Raw genomic sequence first — 10,896 nt, forward strand, 5'->3', positions numbered from 1 at the left:
GTAGAAAGTGTTGCTGGCATAGTTATGCCGTGAATAGCCACCTACACACATAAGAAAGTTCTCATGGGCTTGAGCCTGTAAAATGATGCCAAAAGAGCCACCTAACCCAGTCAGTCCTTTCTTTTCCTCAGGATCATGCATCTCCTGACTGGATGAATATGGGAAATGAGCACAAGTGTTTTCCCAGGAGAGTGGTTGGGATCAGCTGGGGACAAGGAGGAGATCGCAGGTTTAAGCTCCTCAGGGAACTGCAGTGTACAGTGTGTCATTCCCAAAATACCCTTGCAGCATAGTGACCTCCATGCCAGCCCAAAGTCCCAAGGGAGGTACCATGTCAGTGTGGTCCTGCTGGTGGCTGAATCCCTCTTCCCTTCCATCCATGGCTGCTTGCACAGCAGCATGATGCTACTGTGGCTAATATGGTTCTGGGACCTGTCCCAGTGCAGCCATCAGAGCTTGCTCAAGGGTCATTAACCAGGTAAATAAATAGAAGTGTTTTAATCATATAATGAACCTCACCTGAGGAGAGGAATAAGTTACCAGATTCATATATTTGCAAGCTACAGATTTCAAAGCCATTTCTCCTCATCCTCTCAGTTCATGGAAAAGAGTATTTTCTTTCTTCCTTCCCTCTTTTAGGGCAGAGATGTGTTAGAAAGAAAGTTTTCCTCTGTGTAATTTTCCTGATCTGCTTTACTCTGTTCTCAAGCCAATGCCAGAGCTGGCTTAAAGGAAATGATGGAGGAGGAGAGCAAGGCCTGTTTGTGAGCAGTTTGCACAGAGTGGCTCAGCTGTATCATAAAGCTACACCTTGGGCTCATTGGGATGAATAGGGCAGTTCATGGGTCCGAGTGCTGCTGTTCCAGGTGCTCTGCACCTGTTGTTCTGCTCAGACATTGGCCTTTTTCTTTGCAGCCGTAACCACTTTAGACACTGGTTAAATAGACCTAATGTTGTGCATGGTGAATTAGGAGCTTGAAAACAAAGCTGGTATGTCATGCTTCTGTGTTCCTTGATAATGACTAAAGTCATTCTGAAAAATTACTTTTAAAGGACCAGATTTCTATGTGGACCACCCAATTTCCATTGTATGTAATGAGATTTTTTTATTCAAATCCTCCAGATGATTAGATAGTTTTGCCCATAGAACATGGAATCCCTTTGGTTATGACATTAAGTATAATTTTTGCTCATTAGGAATAGATTAGGTGAATGCTGCAAGAAAATAGAAACGAAAAAGACCAGGAACCTATAGTTGCCTTATCAAAGCTGAATTTAAAAATGTTTCTAGGCAGTCTAACAGAGAAATCCTTCAACCCTAACACAAAACGGACCATGTGATCTCATTTTAAATCTCATTCACTCAATCAACCTAGTGCTTCCTCCAACCTTAGGATGGGAAATCTACACCTATTATCTGGTGCTAAATTCACACCTATAATCCTATCTCCCAGATTATTATCAACTTCAAAGAAATTGCTTATGGATGTGGGTGGCATGAAATTTACCTTTTCTTTGTGTCTCTATTCTCGTTGCAATTAAGTAGACTCATTTATCCTACTTTGATAAAAGCCATTTTGCAAATTATTTTCTGATAGATTTATACCTCTAGTAGCTGTCAAAAAAATTCAGACACCACCAAATTGATTCTCTGTTTTGTTGAATAATATGTGTTCTAACACATTCAGGTCTTTGTTAGTTACCAAAAGCAAATGAAAATTATCTTTTAGTAGTAAAATATCCCTTCTCCAGGAACCAGTACTGCATTTTGCATGTCTGTCTGAAAGATGTTGGTTGCAGAGTCGCCTCAGTGATGGGCTCGCGGGACAAGGGGTGGAGAGGCACGTCCAGCAGCTGGCTGCGCAGGCCCTTGAAAGTATCCAGAAGAAGAAATGGAGAGATGCCACTAAAGTACATGCTGAAGGACCTTGAGTTGGCCTTCTGCAATTAAAACCATCTGAGAGGCTGGGGGTCAGAAAGGGGCGTGAGGGAGGTCAGGAGCCGTCTGAAAAGGTGTCCCTTGCAGCGGCGCCGAGGGCAGAGAGGCAACCAAAGGGAAAGGAAGAGCTGGCCTCAGTGTTTGCTTTGGCCTAATTTCAAACAGAGCCCCTTCAGAATCTGTTTATACAATCCTGTCCTTCAAGAGCTGTTTTAATTTCTTTAACTAAGCCTCTGTGAGCCCTGAAGGTTTGACTTATCCCATGGAAATCAGAACATATGCAGTCTAGAGAGAGTTGATGTGAGTTTGACCACATGATTTATGAGTTTCACATTCAGAAGCAGTGTCTCTCTTTTAAGGCACTGCTGAGCAGAGATCTCAAGGAAGCATTGAGCTCTCTGATGGATACCAGGTCATAGCTGTTAGAGCTTATGGCACAGACATTTTCTAAGTACAAAGTAATATACTGCCAATAAGTTACAGCAAGCTCTACAATCATAATCCTGTAATTTGTATGCCTAATGTGTAACTATGCTTTTCAGCAAGTATTTTCACATCATATTTATAACTGTTGCTCATCTCTTGTAGCTGGGCTACTACGCATTTAATATGCAGAAATCTGTCCCTCATTAACGTTAGCAAAAGACAGCAATAAATGAAGACAAATGCTACAATTGAAAAAAGCCTCTGCAGCATTATTATTAGCTTTCCAAGAAGTCTGGCAGTACACTACTCATTTTGGAAAGGAACAATTAGCCACTTTGATAAGGCTGGAGCATGAAACATATCCATCACAGTGAAATGTTTTGATTGACATGAGTCCTGAGAGCTGGACACCTGCCTCCAAGTCTGGAAACTTCCTGCTTGATCTGGGACAAAACATGAAGGCTGTGCTCAGAGTAAGACTTCAGAAAACCAGGCACTTGCTATCAAAATTACTTTCTCCTGGTCCAACAGCACAGTGTCAGCCCTCTCAGCAGCCAAGGCAGGCCATCATCCCACTACACAGCCAGCCTGGGAGCAGCCCGTCCATAGCACTGGGACAGCTGTGTCAGGGACATTGAGATGTTGATATAACTCTGCCACTCAGCTAGGAGGTGAAGAAAATAGCCTGGTAAAATTGCGTATGACCTAGAGGCTTCTGACAGCATGGTTGATGTGTCTTGTTTGGCTTTGGGGGAATCACTTCCATAAAGCACACATTTTGCTGATACGGCTGCATATGTGCAAATAATCAACTGCTGTAATATCCCCATTTCTCAAAATTTGTGAAATCTCTCAGTTAGGTAAAGCATAGATTCACCTGACACAGATTCCCTCTTAGGCACAATGCTGGCTGTTTCCAATTACCTCAGTGCCTTTAAAGGCCTGCATTGAGGCCATAGGGCCCCATGTGCTCGTGTCCCCCTGTAAAGTAGACAAAGGTGTGTGTTTCATCTCGCAGGAATGCTACAAAGACAAATTCTTTAAAGACAATTCAGTGTTCAGACACTGTAGGAGCGAGGTCAGATAAACACCTGTATATCTACGTCCCCATATAGGCAGCTTGTCATTTCTTCAAAAATTCTATCTGCCGTTGTTCACCTCCAGTGAGAAGATACTTGTATGGCTGAATACAAAGTTTGGCTCCTGTTTGGGGATTTTGGGATATTCAGGTCTAAAAGTGTAACAGGGAACATATTTCAAAGGCCTATAGTTTTGTTTGTATCTTTACTTACAGAAGCCAATTCCAAACCTACCAAATAAAGGACTTTACCTTTCCCAAAAAACCTTTCCTCTCTGTGTTTCAGACTCGCACTGTTGGTAATGCTTCCCCCAGGATGGCTTGCCAGGGCATACTGCTGGCTCCTGCTGAGCCCAATGCTGACCAGTACCTCCAGATCCCTTTCTGCAGGGCTTCTCTTTCTTTCTCTTATGTTGCAACACACATGGAAAATAAATGTTTTGAATAACAAGGTGTCAAATAGAGAGAAAACAAATGTTTAAAGGTGGCTTTCATAACCTTGCAATAAAAAGAAAAAAAAAAAAGACAAAAAAGCTGATTTACACTATTTGATCCATTAATCATTGTCTCTAGAAATGATGTGTGAATTCTTAAAAGGAAGCTTTTTTTTTGTCTCTGATGTAGTATATTCAAGAGATTCTTCCACATATTACACTGGTGTGAGTAATAAAAGCTGTCACAGTATGCTAGAAAAGGGATATTTGTTCAGGCCAGAAGTTCAGTGTCACTGTGAAGGTATCAATAATCTCTTTTTTCTGAGCCTACTCTTTTAGGCTATAACCTTAAAGGACTAACTTGTGACAGAAATGTCATAGAACAATACAAGATGTTCCAGATCAATTCTAAACCCAACTTGATGCTTTTTCATATGACCACAAGCTTTGGTGTTTAGAAATGGAAGGCCTGCTGGGGAAGCCAAAGTGAAAAACTGAGCAATTTTAGAAGAGATTTAATGTATCCGATAAGGCCTCTGTTAAAACAGTGAAATAAATAATGCTATCACTCACCTTAAATTTCTTATAATCACCAAGACTAAATCTAAACAAGGTAAACGACTTTGATGCCATGATGATTTTTTGCCTTTTCTTTTATATCCCTGTTACACCTTTTTACAACTTCTGTATTCTTAGTGTTTTTTAGCCTACAATATTGGACTTGTTTGTCAAGCTAAGAGACTAAATATTTTAGAAGCTTCGTAGCTACAGATCAGTGTGCCCCAGACCCCAAGGCCCTCTCCAGAACACATTCTGTAAACTAAGATAGAACCATCCAGGGGAAGGTTCCTTGGGGAGGGGGGCTCACTTGAGCCTCTCATTGGGGAATCTTTGATAGGTATGCTAATTAGTAACACCTATAATGTTATACCCGATCTGTTGTGGGTGTGCATTGGGGTGCATTCCACCTGGGCGTGGTGCACCTAAGGATCCTTAAAATAAATACAGACATGAAACCCCTTTTTCCCTTCTAACCCTGTTTGACTCTTGATTTTAAGGCCAGGAAAAGGCATCAACTTCACAGCAATGTATGCCAGGCCATTTTGTAAGACAAATTCAAACGTAGGGACTGCTTATTTTTTATGGTAGAAGCTTGGGACAAATTATAATTCAACACTTACTGGTTGCTGTAGAGGAAAATAAATTGCATTACCATTGTTTTGAATGAGAAGTTTTGTGATGGTCAGCTAACACTCAACATAGTTGAAATTTTCTTACAGTACAGTCATAAAATAATAGTTGAAACTACCTATAAACCTATTCTTGAAGCTGTAAATTATCTGAAAAACCTTCATTTTTGCTCTATTTATTTGCATTGTGCCTGGAATAATGGAATTTGTCTTCTAATGAGTATTTTTTTACTGCAAGGATAACACAGGTAAGTATAGTCCACTTCAGCTCTGCAGGGACTCATTACTCATAAACACGTGTACACCTCCCCTTAGCCCTATTTTTAGGGCTGGAAAAAAAGCAGATCCCTTTGAAAAACATTAATTTCAAGTCTTTTGAACTAAAATCCAAACTGGAAAGCTTCTCTGAGAACACCTTGAACTGGGCATGAATTTAAGGACTGCTGAATGCAGGCTTAAAAATGCCATGAATTCATACAAATCTAACTATTTCAAATTGAATTGTACCCAGAAACTAAACTATACAGAATCTAGTGTTAAGGAAGTGGGGGAGTGGAGGTGCAGGAGGAGAATGAGGAAGAAAGGGAAACTCCATTGTTCATGGGAGAACAAAATAATTCAATTCAGACTGAATTTTCTCTGGGGTTGAGTGCAGACCTTAGTCCACTATAGAGAACGAAAGACAGAAAGGAGTGTTTGATGACTGTGAGTAAATATAAGTAATTACAAATCTTAACAGACCTGTCCTACACTGTATAAATAGTCCTAAATTAGCTTCCATGGAGAATAGATAACCTTTGACTCCTCCCTATACTAGAGCTAGGCTGCAAATATGAAACTGCTTAAATTAAAAAGTAATTCAATTCCATCCAGGTATGAGGGAACATTTTGTGCCGTATTATTGAACTAGTAATATGAAAGTGTTCTCTTCTCTCACTGTGGATTTGATATAAAAAATGTAAACAGTCATTTAATACTAATACTTGGAAGGAGATTGAAAATTAAACTTAACAGAATGTGACTTAGAAAACAAATTCATGTAGAAAAAATTTTTTTATTTTAGGGGTTATATTTTAAATACACCCATCCATCTTGGTTTACAGTTATTGTTTCTCCAGATATTATCAGGTTGGCTATGTAATAATACAAACCATCTTCCTTCCCTCTCCAAGAATATTAAAGAATATATTAACTTCTATAATGTCTTTCATTGCCAGGCAAGCTCTCAGTATGACTGAAACAAATGACCTTGCTATGCCATCCAGTTGGTGTACAAGCAGAAAAACATGTTTTAATGTAAACAAATGTCTTATTCTTTTACCGGCCCTAGGAAATAGCCTAAATGCAGCTAGTGTAAAATTTGGTTTATCCTTGCCACATGGTCATGCTTTTCAGTGTATGTTGATCCAAGTGAAGGAGGAGCTTCACTGATTTCAAAGAGGCTACTCAAGCACATAATATTTGACTTACATACTTGACATACATGTGTAAGCTTAGACTATCAGACACTGTTCGTAAGGACAGTTTGATACATTAATGAGTTTATTGATAGTTTTTTTATCCAAGCCCAGTCACTTTTTTTACTAGAGCTTAGTCTCAGTCAGGAGAGGAGTTCCTTTCCATGCACATCAGAAACAGCTTAATTGAATGGTCATGGTCTCACCTCTTCTCCACTTCAGTGTGTGTGAAGGCATTTCCCCTTACTGCAGGGGTTATTTGAGGACTGCTGTGGACTCACTCAGAATTGCTGTGACCAGCATAAATGATAAGGATTGTGGTCTGATCTTGGTGCCTGAAGTCAAACCATTGAAAACTGCTGCTCATGTTTTTTTGGTGTTTGGATATGAAATTAGGGACTGAAATGATGTGATCTGATCACATACCCCATAACTGGTGTAATCCTTTCTAGAGAGAGGATCATTCTGAATTTTCACAATAATGAACCAAAATTTTTTTATGAGTCATAACTGCATTTTTGGGCCCCCACATAAATCCTCTTTCTGAGAAAATTCTTAGCTCGAAAGTGATATTATAGGCATCATTTGTTGGTTACTGGTTTATTTAAGTCTGTCAGAAGATGTTTATACTCCCTATGGAATTATCCAAAAAGGGAAAAACCAATTCTTAAAAGACTCCTAGTTGTAAGTGTTGCATCTGAAAGGGTATTAGCTATATGATATGGGCTGACAGCAGGTTATTATTTAAATGACTGAAGGAAGGTACAAACTCACCTCAAACTTTGGATATTTTGCTAGAAAGAGATATTTACAAGACAAACATTTTAATTTATAGTTCAAGTGATTCAGCCATTTTGTATAAACTACATTTTTGCATCCCATGATGTAGTCCAGAAGCAAAGCCTTATATCTGACCTTGTGACCATGGAGTTCAAATAACCAGGAATAGGCTAAAACACTGCTGGGAGCGGGTTTGATACAATTAGCTTCAATTCATTGCCTGGCATGCATAAAAAATAAATTTAAATAGCTATTCACCCCCTGTCTCACAGAGTGGGAGGAAAGACAATGTGTATCACCTTTGCTTCCCTGTGGCATTTTCTCTTGAGAGAAAGTGGGATTGCAGACGTGGTATCTGAAGCATGACTCTTTTGCAAAGAAAATCTTTCACCTTGTTTTCTATTGGAAAACATGTAATTCTGTGGATCACGAGAGGTATTTGGGTTACTTTGCTGTTGCTGTTTTCTCTCTTCTGACAAAAATTATAATGAAATGCATCAAATTATTTAGAACTTTGAAGTGCTGAAGAGAGATTTCAAAAATCAGGAGAGGCTTTTCTTTATTTATGTGATAATCGTGGTGCTGGAAATAGGAGCTGATCGCGCTGTTTGAGGTACTTTTTATTCTGTTCACAGAAACTTTCCCTTGAAACAGGAGCCTGAAGACTAGAGTGATTTTGCAAACTTTTCCTTGTTCCCAGACTGAATAACTTCACCCATGTGAGAAACCGCACTTTGCGCAACAGGACTGTAGTTGCAAAATTTCTAACTGAAAATATGATGAAGACAATAAAGCCTTGTTAGCTGCATTAATGCATACAAGAGCTTCTAACTACAGTGTCTCTGGTCTTGTTTCTGTGCAGAAATAAGTTTCCCGGCTGCTTACATATTGCCTATATCCCATCTCCAAGCCATGCACAGATCATTGATCCAGACACTGAGGAGTTTTTACCAAAAGTTACTGTTGCATCACGAGGAATGGATCCAAGATAAACTGTTGGTTTTGCTTGATCTGGTAACCTGCTGTCTTTGTAATTAGAAAATACAATAAACTACTTGGTGGCTTCTGGAAATTTTTTCTGGAAATTTTTTCCTGAAAGGAATACACACAAACACACACAGACACACACACACAGACACACACACACATGCTCCTCTTGTCCCAGTCAGTAGATGGAAGCTGCAGCCCAGAGGCTTTTGAGTGAAATATCCTTGCTCTTAGGAGGAAAGTGGGGAATAAAAAAAACTCCGCCAAGCATCTGAACTCTGACCAGACTCAGCTGTAGTCAAGCACCACTAATGCACCTAAAAATACAGCTGGATTTATAATACAGCTTGCTGGAACTCACTGTGTGGGATATGTGAAGGAATGTCCTGTAATAACTGCTGTGATGGGTCCTGGGGCCCTCTGCTCTGTTATCAGGGCATAAGCGGCTGTGGATGAAGTACATGCCCAGAGCTTTTTTGTTTGGTACTTGAAAGTACGCCAGAAAACACCCACAGCATTCTCAGAAACGCTGCTTGTTGTATCACTCTCCTTGCAAGCAATTGTGTTTTTTTAGAGAATCTAATATAAATAAAGCAGCCTTCATTTTATGTGAAAACTTAAGGTTTCCTTCTCCCTCCAACTCCACAAAAAAGCTGCAGTGATGTCCTTGACCCAGCGAAATGAAGATGGGGGAGGCAGTGATGCAGCCCAGGTTGTCAGGGGGGGAATTCTTCTGAATTCAGCCCCTGAACCATCAGTGCCAGGGTGGAGGGTGTGACAGGACCCACATCACATTAGGATGACATAAACACACAACTCAGCTGCCCTCTGGGATTGCAGGGCCAAAACTATCCCCTCAGTTCATACATCTGTGGGATCTGCCCTAGGAAATGGTTGTTCTCTGCTCATCATTAGGTGATGAGGAGGACACAGGAGGTGACTTGGGTCTAGAATGTGTCCCTAACACACACCATATGAGCAATCATCTGCATTTATGCATCTGGTCAGAGATGGGTTATTCATCACCCCAAAAGGCAGACTGTAGTTCTTGAATATACTGCTCATTGTGTCTGTTTTTAAAGTTGCAGAATTGCAAACATATATAAAGCCAGTAGCACTTACGTACTCAGCAAGTGGAGCCGACACTCTCCAGGATGAAGGTGGCTGATGTTGTTTTACTGGTGCTTTTTGTTTTGCAGAGTGTCCTTTAGCAGCTGCTCCAGCTGACTGTCTCGCTGCAAAGCTATTACACTTTGCCACTGGCAGTATGGGTACCCTGAAGAGTTTCTGGCTTCCCTTAATTGAACAGAAGAAACTAATTTAAATTTTATAAAATATAATCAGTTTGACTTCCTCTACCAGGAATTCTGTAATTGATACTATGAATAAATTATGGGATGCAATTGTGAGAGCTCCTAATTACAAAGCTTCTTAGCTGCACAATTTCTGTGCAGATGAGTGATACATGTTTTGTCCTCCAAAATGGAGCACAATTCTTGTCATGGAATATATCATGCATACTGCAAGCTGAAAGCAAGGACTGAACAAGTGCAGGGGACTGAACACTTGCTGGGGCAGGTATCACTCAGCTTATCTGTGCAGAATGCAAATCCAAAACAAAGCAACTGGTTCAGGCTCGTTCAAAAGACAGAAGGGGTTTAAACTTAGTGATTACAATTAGCTCGAGCCCTGTGCAATATGCTTCGGTTTTCTACATGTCTGAATTAATTTCCAGCCACTGTCATGTTTTACTGCTGCTCAGTGTAAGTTTCTTTCTCTCCCAGCAAATTTTTTGTTAAGAAATAACTCAGTCACTTCTCTCTCCTCTTCTTAGATGAGTCACTTCCTCATGTATGAATCAAATTTTGCTTTCACATGTTTTGTTAAGTACAAATGACATCACATACTTACTCGAAATGTAAAGGGGAAAATTTAGAATATGACTAGATTTAAATTTATTTGGCATAAAACTTAAATAAGAGTAAATAAATATCTTTGATGAAATGTAACCTTATTCACTAAAAATGTCTTCGCTATGAATAGCAACACAGACCTTTAAACATCTCCTTTTGTTAAAAATCAGTGAAATCTCATGCATTATCTGTACCTAGGGGATGTATAACGGTTGTGTTTTCCCATGTCTCACTGAGATGAGCTTCTTCACTTTAACAGACTTTAATCCCATGTAAAACTGCTTCTTTGTGTACTTCCTGACTCAATAGGCAGTATCGGCATGATCAAATTAAAGAGGCCAGAGGCTATTTAATACCCCTGCAGCAAAACATCCTAGCTCATCTTGTATCCCTATACCTATTATCTCTTCCTTCCCAAAACCAGGGTCTGCCCACAAACTACCTTCCTTGCCACTGCTGAGAAGGCAGTGCCCGTCAGGCAGCTCCTGCCATAGGGCTATCCCAGGTGCCAGAGTCTGCTGCTCAGCACAGACAAAAATCCTGACTGTGATGGAGCTGTGTGGGTGAACTCAAGGGCAGTGCTGGAATTCATACCCCGTCCTTGGCTCGTAACAGGGGTGCAGCTACTGGATGTGAAGCTGGGAGGGAAGGAAGGAAGGAAGGAAGGAAGGAAGGAAGGAAGGAAGGAAGGA

General features: G+C 40.3%; 1 long non-coding RNA gene across 1 annotated transcript in view; it reads left to right on the top strand.

The window, feature by feature from the left end:
- Positions 1 to 903: 903 nt before the first annotated feature.
- LOC121671901 overlaps positions 904 to 10,896 on the top strand; it is a 15,903-nt gene continuing 5,910 nt past the window's right edge. The window contains exon 1 of the long non-coding RNA XR_006018658.1: positions 904 to 917. This is a non-coding gene — a long non-coding RNA (uncharacterized LOC121671901). The remainder of the gene's footprint in view (positions 918 to 10,896) is intronic.

The sequence above is a fragment of the Corvus kubaryi genome, unplaced genomic scaffold (assembly GCF_017639235.1).
Source record: "Corvus kubaryi isolate FWS band 111438036 unplaced genomic scaffold, C.kubaryi_AGA036_p1.0 37398, whole genome shotgun sequence".
NCBI lineage: Eukaryota > Metazoa > Chordata > Aves > Passeriformes > Corvidae > Corvus > Corvus kubaryi.